The sequence below is a fragment of the Babylonia areolata genome, chromosome 2, assembly GCF_041734735.1.
Source record: "Babylonia areolata isolate BAREFJ2019XMU chromosome 2, ASM4173473v1, whole genome shotgun sequence".
Taxonomy (NCBI): domain Eukaryota; kingdom Metazoa; phylum Mollusca; class Gastropoda; order Neogastropoda; family Buccinidae; genus Babylonia; species Babylonia areolata.
In genome coordinates this window covers 57,518,049-57,533,231 of record NC_134877.1, presented here as the reverse complement: position 1 = coordinate 57,533,231, position 15,183 = coordinate 57,518,049, and the positions used below count along the sequence as shown (strand labels likewise).

Here is a 15,183-nt window from a genome sequence, read left to right as displayed (position 1 = left end):
GGAGAAGGACAAAGAGGAGGAGGAGAAGAAGGAGGAGAAGGACAAAGAGGAGGAGGAGAAGAAGGAGGAGGAGGAGGACAAAGAGGAGGAGGAGGAGAAGAAGGAGGAGGATGACAAAGAGGAGGAGGAGAAGAAGGAGGAGGAGAAGGACAAAGAGGAGGAGGAGAAGAAGGAGGAGGAGGAGGACAAGGAGGAGGACGAAGAGGAGGAGGAGGAGAAGAAGAAGAAGAAGAAGATAGAGCAGGAGGAGGAGGAGAAGAAGGAGAAGGAGGAGGACAAAGAGGAGGAGAAGAAGAAGAACAACAACAACAACAGCAACAACAACACCAAGACTGCCTGAAGAAGAAACAGAAGGAAAAGCGACAAACAAGCTGCAGAGCCGGGGAAAGCGAGGTTTGGAACAACAAAATTCCCAAGGCAACAGACACGCAGGACAAAAGACCTTGACAGAACACACGAGGAGAAAAAGCCACATGACAAAGCATACAAACACGCACGAGAACTTCTTCTACTCCTTCTTCTTCTGCGTTCACTCGTATGCACACGAGTGGGCTTTTTACGTGTATGACCGTTTTTACCCCGCCATGTAGGCAGCCATACTCCGTTTTCGGGGGTGTGCATGCTGGGTTTGTTCTTGTTTCCATAACCCACCGAACGCTGACATGGATTACAGGATCTTTAACGTGCGTATTTGATCTTCTGCTTGCATATACACACGAAGGGGGTTCAGGCACTAGCATTTCTGCACATATGTTGACCTGGGAGATCGTAAAAATCTCCACCCTTTACCCACCAGGCGCTGTCACCTTGATTCGAACCTGGGACCCTCAGACTGACAGTCCAACGTTTTAACCACTCGGCTATTGCGCCCGTCACGCATGAGAACAATAAGCACGGAATCAGCAACAGACAAGAACAAACACAACCAGAAATACAGGAAGCACTGCACATACAACAAAATGGAGAATGGACTAAGAAAAGTCAAGTCATTCCTAATGACCAAAATGTCTGATTTCGCTTTAAATATCATCACTTTTAAAAGAAAAAAAAATCATTGATATCAATTACTTCTTTTTTTTTTAAAAAAGAGATACGGAAACGAAAATCACTCAATCGATTAAACCAATAAGTCAGTTTTTGAATGAAATCGAACACGAGTAGTCCATTAAAGAAAAAAAATAAAAATCAACAAAGAAAGCACACAATACAAAAAGGAAACAAAGAAAGAAAAATGTAACTGGAATGTTAAAGGAAAATGTGTAAAGTAAGAAAGAAGAAAACGAAGAAATAAAGTTTAAAAAACAAAGAAGCGAACGAATAAAACAAAACTAAAACAACGACCAGTTCTGTGGATACAGTCCAGCACATCACTGAGTCATAGACAGGACTGAAAACACACATCATAACAATTATCTACACTTTCAAAACCATACAAAACGACAACAAACAAACAAACAAACAAAAACATACACTCAAGTCGATAAAGCAAGAGGGAAGAAAGAATGAAAAGAAAAGAGAAGGGAAAAAGAGAAGGGAAGATTTGAAAAAAAAAAAAAAAAGAGGAAAGAAAGAACACCCAAACATATCAACAAATAAAACGAAAGAAAGAAAGGAAGAAAGAAAGAAAGAAAGAAAGAAAGGAAGAAAGAAAGAATGAAAGAAAGAAAGGAAGAAAGAACGAAAGAAAGAAAACAGGAAGATTTCTAAAACGGAAGCTTCTTGAAGGCAGTTTCTAAATGAAAGGTATAAGATTCCTTTCTCAGAGGCTCTTGGGAATCCCTCCTCCACCCCCCACCCCCACCCCCACCCCCTATCCCCCTTCCATCCTCCCGCCGCCCGTCCCTATTTCACTCAGGTATCAACAGCCTCCTGGAGAGCATTGATGTGGTGTAAGCAAAAGATACGAGAGATAGACTTTGGATGGGGGTGTTATAGAATAGTGTGAAGAAAGAACGAAGGAGGACAGAAAGAGAGAGAGAGAGAGAGAGAGAGAGAGAGAGAGAGAGAGAGAGTGTGTGTGTGTGTGTGTGTGTGTGTGTGTGTGTGTGTGTGTGTGTCTGTCTGTCTGTCTGTCTGTCTGTCTGTCTCTGTGTGTGTGAGGGAGAGAGAGCGAGAGAGAGATACACAGACAGACGAACGGACAGGATTAGAATCCATTCTCCAAACACGTTAGTTTACGGGCAGACAGAGAACATATGAACTCGGAACCTAAAGAATGCAAACGCCATTAGCATTTCCATATTAGACAATAAAGTCTACTGCTGTTTAAAAAATAAGACCCAAAAACAACAACAATAACAAAAACAACTACCGTGTGATTTGAAAAAAAAAATTCAGGAAAAGGAAACGTTTTTACCACGTCTTTTTTTTTTCTCTTTTGTTTTCCTAAAAGGCAACGTCCACACTGAAAAAGGTCAACTTAGCGCCAGTCCTTACCTGGGAAAGAAAGCATTAAAACAAAAAGAAAAAAGAACACGCAGTCTTTATGTTGGAAAGAAAAGGGGAAAAGGCTCTGTTGCGAAGGCCCATTTTACTCCCTGAAAAATATGTTGTCAGTTCAAATTCTTTTCTGTATCTTTCAAAACAGTCACTTGTTGCATAGGACATTTTCTGAAAACACCCCAGGCTACTGTGTGTGTGTGTGTGTGTGTGTGTGTGTGTGTGTGTGTGTGTGTGTGTGTGTGTGTGTGTGTGTGTGTGTGTGTTTCCTACCCGCCTTTTCAAAATGTCTTCTTTTTTCCCCTTAAATTTCATTTCCGCCACCTTTAAAATCTTCATTTTCATTATCTGTTAAAACTGAAACAAGAAATGAAAAATCAGACGTTTTATTTTGATCTATTCACAGTCTACAGAGAACGGAACATGAAGAAACTAACCACCCACCCAATAATCGCCATTTTCTAACCTTCACCGTTCCGCGAATCCCAAGTTAATAACAACCGAACCATTCTCTGATTTCAGAACCGCCCTTTCACACCATCTCGTCTCTTGCCATTTCTCCAGACATCCACACTCCTTAACATCTAAAAGATTCCAAGCATTACAGAGCAACCCCCCCCCCCCAACCCCCTCTTCGCACTAACCCTCCCCCCCAATCCCCCCCACCTCCTCCCCCCCGGAAAGTCCGTAGGTCTCCGGAGCAATCAACTAAATCAAAGACAGTCTTTTTCAACCAACTCAAACCGAAAAGCGGACACGAGCAAGAGCTATGAAAGAAGATGACTTGGTTTGGAAGAAAACTGGAGTTTCATAACAAAAAGAGGAGCAAGACGAAATGTAAATAACCCGAAAGAAGTGCTGAGCTTCGATCAACCGGATTCCCACCAGTGGGGAAGTACAGTGTTTGAATTCAACCAAAGCCAGCGATGTCCGTTTCATTCGTGGAGGATTGACTCGCTCGCCATGTTTGCGATCTTTGGTTATCAAGTCTCCATCACATTCAAGAAGCGGCGTGCAAAAACTGAAGAACAACTCCGAATCGAGATGGAAGATGAGTCAGAAACGATTCCTTTTTCTTCTTTCTGAATCCAAACGATGTTATTCTTAAAGTCTTCTTTGTTCATTGAGTTGTTGTTGTTTTTCCGCTCAGCTGTTTTTGATAGTCTGGTAAACGTGGTTTTAGTTTAGTTTTCAAACCACTATTTTCTAAGAAGAAAAAAAGAAAGAAAAAGGAAAAGCAGACAAAGAGGTATGACAATGGTGCGGGTATTTATCCACTGTACGTAAAGGTGTCAGACGTTTTTCTGTTACTCCCACACCCTGAAAAAAAAACAAAAAACACACGTCATATTGTCTATCTTCATTTGTTTAATACCCCAGATGCATTATCAATTTGGAAACGAATCACTAAACTGTTTAACTCACTCAGTACGGCCAGTCCTCTCTTCTCCTCTACACAGACCTCTCGGATGTCCAGTGGGTGTCTGAATGACCCAACCTTTATCTTCCGTCGTCAGAATTGTTGTATTCTTTGTCAACATTCACGTCTTCAGTATAAGAGCCTTCCGCTTGCAATATTTTGATGATGGTAATTGGGGTGAAACGCTGTTAGCGTCGTCTCTTTCGCCGTTCGTATGGAGAGAGTTAACATTCAGTTCAAAGGAACATGTGTATGTGTCGTTATTACATATTTTTTCATGATCTCAACAACTGTACCTTTCGCTGTCTACTTGCAGACTTGCAAACGGTGATATTTCCATTCAAAATTCAATTGAAAATAATAAATTGCACAGTTTAATATGGGCGAGAGATGGGTGAAAGAAGGGGGCAGAGGGGGGAGAGTAGCGGGTATTATTTCATCTTTGAAATGTTCCTTCTGATCACGTGAGCGAGTTTATATGCAGGCGCATAATTTCAATTCTGAATTGAAAATCAACTTATCTAATTCTGTGAGTTCACCACTTTCATCCTTTGAATTTGTGCTTCGTTTAAGTGGGTGCGTGTGTGCAAGAGAGATAGATATATATATATATATATATATATATATATATATATAGAGAGAGAGAGAGAGAGAGAGAGAGAGAGAGAGAGAGAGTGATTGATTGATGATTTATTGTCAAAAGCATTTACAGCCATTTTGACAAGGGGGGATTACAAAAAAACTAATTAAACAAATACCACGAAACACACACCGCAACAACTGTATGCAGGAAAAGGGTAGAGAAAAACAACATGTGGACCATCAATGGTCATAATTCATTTGCTTATATAATAATTAGTGAATCCGTTTATTCATTAGCATTAGGGGTCATCTGTATATAATTACGTACCTTTTACTTGATTCTTTATACTGTCTGCCCATTTTCTAGTGCTTTCTGCCTACAGTTAAGTGCTACGGTAAGAAATTTTGACATAGCTGTTACCATCACTTCGTTCTCGTTTTTTTAGCACGTGTTGCATGCGGGTCAAGTCATCAACGGGACTTGATTCTATGTTGAATGGATATCTGTTTCGGATGTGTGCATATGCAGGACAGTGGAATAAAACGTGAATTTCGTCTTCTTTTTCGGAGCCGCACATTGGGCAAGTGCTGTTTGCCTCAGCCTCAGTTAGACACCATACCTTATGGCTCCTCAGTCCGCACGCTCTAAGTCGGAATTGTGTGAGGGTATCTCGGAATTTCTTGGTGGTAATAAATGACAAATATTTTTCTGCGCCAAATGTATGTTTAAACGAGTAGTGCCAGCTGTACTTTTCATTGTGTTCTATTTCTGAATGCCAGTTTTGTTTGTAACAAGAAATCAATATATCTTTGAAAACTGCTATGAAGTTATTTTCATACCCAACACCTTGGCATAACCATACAATACCAAAACCATTGTCATTCAGAATTTTCTGTATTTTCGATACCCAGTGACTTTTTCCTAGTTCATTTTGTAAATGGAGCATTTCATATGTTTTTCTGCTAATTCTAGTTAAAGGCAGTTTTATTAGCCTGAGCCAATATTTAACACATTTCACTGCAGTTCTGATAAAAAGAAGATACCTGCCTGTCTCCCCATACAACAGCTTATTTGATGAGTGCACAGAGAGAGAAAGAGAGTGTGTGTGTGTGTGTCTGCATGTGTGTGTGTGAATGTGTGTGTGCATGTGTGTTTGCATGTGTGTGTGTGTGAATGTGTGTGTGTGCATGTGTGTGTGTGTGTGTGTGTGTGTGCGCGCGCGCGCGCGCGTAGGCGCGTGTATCTGGAAAAAATTTTCTTTGCTTGTCAAAAAATTGTTTACCTTTTCATCAATTGTTTCATTAATTGTTTTTGTCTAGCTTATTTAAAAAAAAAAAAAAAGTGTTCAAAGCAGGGAATAAAATACGTCCGTAATTGGTAAAATTCATAAAGATGGGAAAGATTGCCTTGTAAAATTCTATTCTTTTCACTTTATCACGGAATCCATGTGCAAGATTGACCATTAAGATTTTTGTTGCTTGTTTAATCAGTAAACGAAAATGTGGTGTGACATTTTGTTTTGTGGCCCGTCACACACTGTTGATTGTAGACATTTTGTTAGAGTGTTGATTTTCATATGTGAATGTTATCGTTTTAACTCTCTCCATACGAACGGCGAAAGAGACGACGTTAACAGCGTTTCACCCCAGTTACCATCATCAAAATATTGCAAGCGGGAGGCTCTTATACTGAAGAGATGAATGTTGGCAAAGGATACCACAATTCTGACGACGGAAGCTAAAGGTTGGGTCATTCAGACACCCACTGGACATCCGAGGGGTCTGCGTAGAGGAGAAGAGAGGACTGGCCGTACTGAGTGAGTTAAATGTAGGAGAGAGGGAGGGTGTTTATTCTGAACTGACTTCTAAAGATATGCATTGATTATGTAAAGCATATTTTGCTATCGTTTATCCTCCATGCCGAAAGATGGATGAAACGAGCTATATTTTGTTGATTATTGTGATTGGTGTGTGTGTGTGTGTGTGTGTGTGTGTGTGTGTGTGTGTGTGTGTGTGTGTGCGTGTGTGTGAGTGTTTCTGTGTGTGTGCGGGCGTGTGCGTGTACGTTTCACGTGGATGATCACACCTGTGTTTATCGGTGCTTGCTTTCTTCTGCACGTGATATCTATGGCCTCTCTGTTTTTCTCTCCCCACCTCCGTCCCTCTTTCTGTCTTTCTTTCTCCTCTTCTCAAAGGTATTAGTGGTGTCGACGCTTCCACAACGGTTTTTGGTCATCATGAAAAAGACTGCAGATGGTGAAAACAGCAAAACCACATTCAGAATAGGAATAAATATGAAATATAGCAGAACGCTTTGTGATATATATGGAAGTAAAAAGTTTATGTACACTATTGAAAAATACTTAAAATACATAAGTAGATTCCGATTTGGTGCGTCAGATCTAAGTATACCTTGTTGCAGATGCAGAGGCTGTGATTCTGTGAATTTGATTTGTCCGTTACCAAAATAATACCACGGAAATGGATTGCATTGTGTATCTTTTTTTTCCCCCAACTCTTAGCGATGCAAGACCGGAGTTTATTCCATCAAAATATCACGGACAACCCAGTGCCTTCAAACAAAAATCTATTGGTGTTGGCTGTTTGCTAAAGATAGTGGTGTTCGGAATCTGTCAGTCTTTTCATACAGAGCATTTTAACTTCAGAGATGTTGTCATGTCGTTGCGTTACGTCATGCTTTAATCTTCAGATTCATTCGTCCGTTGATACTGGTGTAGAACTCTCTGTTGTGGTTGTAATACTGCTGGCATGTCCGCTTCCTCCCCCCCACCTCAACCCCCCATTCCTCCTCTTCCGTCCCCCATCGTGAGGCGCTGTGGCCTGATGAATCAATGACCTGGATTCGGATTCCATCTGCTCCCTGTTTCTGTCCACCCGTCTCCTTCCCTCTAACTTCCCACTCCTCTCTCATCTTCTTTCTACCTCCCTCACCCCCACCCTACCCTCTCCAACTCCCTCTCTTCCAACCTCCCCTCTTCCCTCTTGCCACCCCCACCCCACCCACCCCATTTCTCTGTGTGGCTTTGCAATAAATGGCTCATTGGTGACAGGAAACAGGATCTTGAATCAATCAATGCAGGAAAAACGCACAAAGGGGCCTGTTTTTCACACCAAACTATAAAACTGTGACGCCAACCGTCCCGGCGGGATTAGCCACTAAACGAACTGACAACTTGCAGCTATTTGGGAATCGGCTTTGACAGGATGGCCTCCCTTTCAGAAAACACGTGGGGACAACACCGCACTCCAGTGAACAAAAAGCTACGTCCGTCCGTTCTGGAAGCCGTGACAGCAGCTATAACAGGCAGGCAGTGAGCGAACAACACCATCTCGTCTGGCTGGCTGTTCGTTAACTTGTGCGTTCAGGTTGAGAGTCACGCCTGCAGGGTTTGTCCTGGGCCAGTAATTAGCCAACGCGATCTGAATCCCACTGTGATTGACTTAATTCTATGGTAAAGCCGACCGCAGTGATCCTGTGTGAATGTTGAAACATTCCGCAATCAAAAGACAAAATGAATAAATAAATAAGCAAACAAACAAACAAATAAATGAATAAATAAATAAGTAAATAAATATTTTACTTAGTTTCACACAATGGCCCCGACAAACCTGAGGGAAAACAAAGACAGCTCGCAGAGAAGATTAAGCAAAATAACAGATGCATAAAAGCATCAACACCTCGAATACGACTCTGCTGTTGACCACTCCATTTAATTTATTACCAGAAGATCGACAATAAAAATAACAAACACGAATGTAATGATGTCGTGAACAAAAAAAGGGCGCGCAGCCCCACAGCTAAAACTGGAGACATTTCCTGGGTGCTAAAATATATCACTCAGTTCAGAGAAAGTTTAAAGAATAAAAAAAACGTGTTAGTTTCTGGGATAATTTGTTGGTGAGTGGATGGGTAAGAGATAGAGAACAAGGAAGGAAGTGATGATGTCAGGCAGAAGAGAAACAAAGACAAAAACAAAGACAGCGATAGGGAAGGAGATAGATTTTTAACACTGAATCAACACACACACACACACACACACACACACACACACACACACACACACACACACACACACACACACACACAGAAACACACACACACACACGCACATAGACAGGGGGGAGGGAGGAAAAGATGCAACAATGGGATGTGGGATAGAAATCCATGATGTAAAAAAAAAAAAAAAGTGTGCATCTCAAGAAAACCTCAACATGAATCGGTCGATGGGAATGGCAGACAATGAACTAAGAACGCATTACAGGAAAGAACAGAATAAATGATAGAAAGAAAGAGGGCGAACGAAAAGATGGAACGGGGTTCCTGGCACAGAAGTACTAGAACGTTGTGGTGATATTGTACCGAATTGACAAGAGTCCCTCTCAAACAAGACAACTGAAATGCAAGTTGCCGGTAATGCCGACGGCGAAGACTCCCAAATGTGGAGTGGAGGCTACTTATCTCTTATCATCTGTCAGTGTTCTCTTTAATCATATCTATGGAGGGGAGAATACTTACCCCTTCTCGTTACCCGCTGTTCGTCTTTGGCGTTACCTCCTCCTGTTACCCACTGTTCGCCTTTGGCCTTATCTCCCCTTGTTACCTACTGTTCGCATTTGGCCTTACCTCCTCTTGTTACCCACTGTTCGCATTTGGCCTTATCTCCTCTTGTTACCCACTGTTCGCATTTGGCCTTATCTCCTCTTATTACCGACTGTTCGCATTTGGCCTTACCTCCTCTTGTTACCCTACTATTTGGCCTTATCTCCTCTTGTTACCTACTGTTCGCATTTGGCCTTATCTCCTCTTATTACCGACTGTTCGCATTTGGCCTTACCTCCTCTTGTTACCCACTGTTCGCCTTTGGCCTTATCTCCTCTTGTTACCCACTGTTCGCCTTTGGCCTTACCTCCCCTTGTTACCCACTGTTCGCCTTTGGCCTTATCTCCCTTTGTTACCCACTGTTCGCCTTTGGCCTTACCTCCTCTTGTTACCCACTGTTCGCCTTTGGCCTTATCTCCCTTTATTACCCACTGTTCGCCTTTGGCCTTATCCCTTCTTGTTACTCACTGTTCGCATTTGGCCTTACCTCCTCTTATTACCGACTGTTCGCATTTGGCCTTACCTCCTCTTGTTACCCTACTATTTGGCCTTATCTCCTCTTGTTACCCACTGTTCGCCTTTAGCCTTATCTCAACTTGTTACCCACTGTTCGCCTTTGGCCTTACCTCCTCTTGTTACCCACTGTTCGCCTTTGGCCTTATCTCCTCTTGTTACCCACTGTTCGCCTTTGGCCTTATCTCCCTTTGTTACCAACTGTTCACCTTTGGTGTTACCTCCTCTTGTTACCCACCTTTGGCCTTATCTCCTCTTGTTACTCACTGTTCGCCTTTGGCCTTATCTCCTCTTGTTACCTACTGTTCGCCTTTGGCCTTACCTCCTCTTGTTACCCACTGTTCGCCTTTGGCCTTATCCCCTCTTGTTACCCACTGTTCACCTTTGGCCTTACCTCCCCTTGTTACCCACTGTTCGCCTTTGGCCTTACCTCCCCTTGTTACCCACTGTTCGCCTTTGGCCTTATCTCCTCTTGTTACCCACTGTTCGCCTTTGGCCTTATCTCCTCTTGCTACTTCTCGTCTTTGGCACAGCTGTGGAACGGAGGATAATCATCTCTCCTGGACAGCTGATAAAGTTGGTTGTGCAACTCGGCTCAGATCTTAATACACCCACTAAGGATACTACTTCCCTCGATTTTGTTCTCTCTCGTGTATTTGTGTACTAGCTGATGAAGATCACCCAAGAACAGGTTGGAAGAGCAGATCATGTCCTAAATCTCAATTATTAAGTAAGCAATTATGTTCGGAGTTCTCTGTCTCTGGACTAAAACAAAAACATGAAACAAAAAAACATATCTGTCTATATCAACTGGACGTAAAAAAAAAAAAATCTAATTTCATTTATGCTAAAACCTTCGATTGACTTTTACGTTTTGCTTACTGTGACGGTCGAAGACCGGCAGATTCCAGTGCAAACTATTGTGACTAACCGCTTGAATAGGCCAGACTAATATCTAAACCTGAAGATGGGCCGCACTGTTCGTTTGCTAGACTTCGTTTTCACCAGCCTCATGCCTTTTTAACGTCATTATGCCGAACAACGTAAACATGTTTGATCACCGTTTGTTCTGGTACGCAAACTATTCGTGGCATTAGTGGTGAAAGTGGGCGGGGGTTCTTTTTCTTCTTTCATGAGGATGATGAGAAGAAGAAGAAGAAGAAGAAGAAGAAGAGGGAAAAGAATAAGAATGTCGTACTTAAAACAATAAATGCTACATTCTTCTTCTTAATTCAAGTACAGCTACCTTCTTCTTCATGTCTTTATTATTGTCATTATCATTAGTAGTAGTAGTAGCAGCAGCAGCAGCAGCCGTAGTAGTAGTGGAGTAATAGCCTAGAGGTAACGCGTCCGCCTAGGAAGCGAGAGAATCTGAGCGCGCTGGTTCGAATCACGGCTCAGCCGCCGATATTTTCTCCCCCTCCACTAGACCTTGAGTAGTGGTCTGGACGCTAGTCATTCGGATGAGACGATAAACCGAGGTCACGTGTGCAGCATGCACTTAGCGCACGTAAAAGAACCCACGGCAACAATAGGGTTGTTCCTGGCAAAATTCTGAAGAAAAATCCACTTCGATAGGAAAAACAAATAAAACTGCACGCAGGAAAAAAATACAAAAAATGGGTGGCGCTGTAGTGTAGCGACGCGCTCTCCCTGGGGAGAGCAGCCCGAACTTCACACAGAGAAATCCGTTGTGATAAAATGAAATACAAATACAAATACAACAAATAGTAGCAGCAGCGTGTCATTGCTGCTGTTGTTAATACTGTTGTTGTGCTGTGTTGTTGCCATCGTTGTTGCTGTTGCTAACGTTGCGAAAGATTATTGTCAAGCTGAACATGCTGTCCGATACGAAGTGATCGATCAAAAGGGGCTGGAGCCTCAGTGCGGTCCCCAAAAGTTGTTTGGACATAGACATGATAAATCCATAACATCGATCCTTGGAACAAGAAGGGACACCCCGTTTCTTCCACCTCTCCACGGGGCCCACACGACACCCTCCTGACTTGCCCCCAGAAGCACAAAGTGCAGCAAGTGCATTAGAAGATTAAACAAAATAAACAAAATGGAAAAAACCTACAATGTGGAAAAATCGTGGATGGGAAAGCAGATAAAACGTCAACAAGTTTGTATGTCAGCCAACGCAATTCACATGGACAAGAAAAAATGGATTTTAAAAAATGAGGGAGAAAACTTCTGGTTGCTCTCTAAAACTCTGTCGCTCCCCCCCAACACTTTGCTGAACAACAGCAACAACAAAGACAACAACAACAAAAACAAAAACAGCAACAAACAGTGGCACTAAAAACGGTTGGCAGATACTGACATGGATGACAAGAAAAAATAAATCATATAACGAAATCAATACAGAGAAAAGGGCAACCAAGAACAGGAATCTGCATTCAGCGTTTTTTGTTTGTTTGTTCGTTTTGTTTTTGACTCACTTGTGTAAACAAAGTGAGTCTATGTTTTAACCCGGTGTTCGGTTGTCTGTGTGTGTGTGTGTGTGTGTGTGTGTGTGTCCGTGTGTCTGTGTGTGTGTGTGTCCGTGGTAAACTTTAACATTGCCATTTTCTCTGCAAATACTTTGTCAGTTGACACCAAATTTGGCATAAAAATAGGAAAAATTCAGTTCTTTCCAGTCATCTTGCAAGGCCTTCAAGACTCACTTGTGATAAATTAAGTCCCCTAGCATTAATTACAGAGTAATTTCCCTTTTTTTTACTATCTGCACCAAAACGTTTGCAAAAATAAATAAAAACTCCATGCTTAGCAAAAGAAGTTCCTGTTTGAACAAAAAATGATAATAATGACTGCTCTTGTTGTTGTGTCAGAATAAGAGGTCAAAGTGCCAAGTTTAGAGAATACAAAAAATATAAATATAACAGTAAATGCAGTTTGCATATAATTAGGCTTCTTTTTTTTATTTTTTTGTGCCCATCCCATAGGTGCAATATTGTTTTAAACAAGATGACTGGAAAGAACTGAATTTTTCCTATTTTTATGCCAAATTTGGTGTCAACTGACAAAGTATTTGCAGAGAAAATGGCAATGTTAAAGTTTACCACGGACACACAGACACACACACACACACACACACACACACACACACACACAGACAACCGAACACCGGGTTAAAACATAGACTCACTTTGTTTACACAAGTGAGTCAATGAAAACTTGCTTACTGAAAACAAGAAAACAAACACATCAGCGGCTATCAATAGACGGAATGAATGAGTCCCCACTAGCTCGTTGGGTCAATGCGTATGTCATGCCACTTCCCCCCTTCTTTCTGTAATTAGTTGTTGTTGTTTTTAATCTAGAAGTGTTGTAGCATATATGGTTAAGTCCTGACACTCTGATGACTCCTTGAAACAGAAACTGGAATGAAATATTCTGAAACAAATGCTTACCAATAGGAAATTTACATATGTAACAACAACAAAAAAAGACAAGTAAAATAAACCAGAAAGATGCAAACAACGAAACCCAAACTTTTTTTTTTCTCCTTCAAAACAACACGAGTGCAAAACTTAACAACCCTATCCCTCCACCCCAACCCCCACCCCCACCCCCTCCTCGTCCCGTCCCTCCAGCAGCTGGTTTACTCAGTAAGCATCTGAAGTAAGAATTGATTCAGAGGCTGACAAGGAAAGCAGATGGCGTGTGCGTGGCGCATCCACTGTGCGGGATCTGCATAACAGATGGGTCGGGCAGAAGCGAGTCCATCAGGGGACACGGATAGAAATCTTTCCGCCCCTTATGCTGGTGGCTGGATCAAAGCTATAATGTGGACAGGAGAGAGAGGGGGGGGGGGGGGGAGAGAGAGGGAGATGGCTCAAAGTTCTAATGCGGGCGAAAGGTAGAGAGAGAGGGGGGGGGGAGGCTTGCTCAAAGCTCTAAAGATAAATAGGGATATATATATATATATATATATAGAGAGAGAGAGAGAGAGAGAGAGAGATACTGGCTTAAAGTTTTAATGTGGACAGGAGAGAGGGGGGGGAGAGAGAGAGAGGCTTGCTCAAAGCTCTAAAGTGGACAAAAGATAGAGAGAGAGAGAGAGAGAGAGAGAGAGAGAGAGAGAGAGAGAGAGAGAGAGAGAGAGAGAGTGACTTAAAGCTCTAATGTGGACAAAATATAATGGAGAGAAAGAAATGCTGGTTTAAAGCTCTTTTATGGGCAAAATATAGAACAGGCGAGAAAGAGAGAGAGAGACAGAGAGAGAGAGAGAATCTAATTGGGAGGGGGAGAAGAGGGGAGAGACCGACAAACAGACAGGCAGGCAGACACAGAGGAACATGGCTGATTAAGGCGAGGGGCAAAGCAAGAAGGAGAAGTAACAGACTGTGGAAGAAAGCGAGAGAGCAAGTAAGCGAGAGTGAAAGACAGACAGGTACAGAGACAGACAGACAGAAAGGAAATGGCAGGTAGAGACAGATAAAAAAGACAGACAGATAGAGAGAGAGAGAGCGTCAGAGAAAGAGAGAGTCAGAGGGAGAGAGAGATAGAGTCAGAGAGACCGACAGAGCCACATATAGGGACAGACAGAAAAGAGACACAACGACAATCTCTTTCTTGTCTCTCTTTGTCTGTCTCTCTGTGGTGGTGGTGGTGGGGGTGGGGGGGTGTACTTTGGTGGGTGGACATGTTCAGTCTGTAGATTTGCCCATATCCACCCCACTCCTTCCCTGTTATTCTCCCGCTCTCGTGGCAAATACGTTTATTCTGATTTTCCACAAGGCAACACCCATAAGCGTACAACAAGGCTGCCTGCTGGTTCCACAGATGTTTTCTTTTCACATGAATAAAAACGTGTGTCGAGTTGTCGAAGGAAGGGGACACAGGAAAATCGGACGATTCCTTGGGGCGGTTGGTGAGGGGAGCGGAGGAGGTGGGAAGGAGGGTACTGAGATGTTTTGATATTGCTTTGCAGATGATGTTCTATGTTTTGTTTGGTGTGGCACAGGGGCAATATTTGATAGGTCTGAAACAGTTGGTAAATTTGTATGGGAATTGTATGGTACGGTACGGTATGGTATTGGTATGGTGTGGTACTGGTATTGGTATGGTATGGTATTGGTATGGCATGTATAGTGCCTTGATATCTTATGGTATTTGTTTATGTTTGTGTTGGTATAGGTATGATATTCACTATTGACATGGGTATGGTGAGGTTTTGGTTTTGGTATGGTATGGTATTTGGAGTTGTATTAGTATGGTGTGGTACTGTACTGTACTGTACTGTACTGTAATGCAATGCAGCGCAATGCAGCGCAGTGCAGTGCAGTGCAGAGCAGTCATAACTTCCCAGTCATAACGGTACTCTCTGTTTGACATTTTGGACTGCTCTGCCTTGGGAAAGTGCATCGCCACAGTACAGCACCACTCCTTTGGAGTATTTCCTCTTTACCTGTCAAAGTGGATTTTTCCAGAGACTTTTCCCAAAGACGATAATTTGATTCTTTCAATGCCCACTTCTGAAGCTGGAATTGAAATATTGAAGAATTAGGTATAGTAGCTAACGTGGATGTGTCCATTTCGAATAATTGTTAATTCCGTTTTTGTGTTGCTGTTTTTATTAGAAATTGTAATTCTCTACAGC

At 42.3% G+C, this 15,183-nt stretch overlaps 1 protein-coding gene across 1 annotated transcript in view; it reads right to left on the bottom strand.

Annotated features, from left to right (window-relative positions):
- The window catches only part of LOC143279523 (uncharacterized), an 89,809-nt gene that overhangs the window by 9,292 nt on the left and 65,334 nt on the right, over nt 1–15,183 (bottom strand). The gene's annotated exons all lie outside the window — the stretch shown is intronic.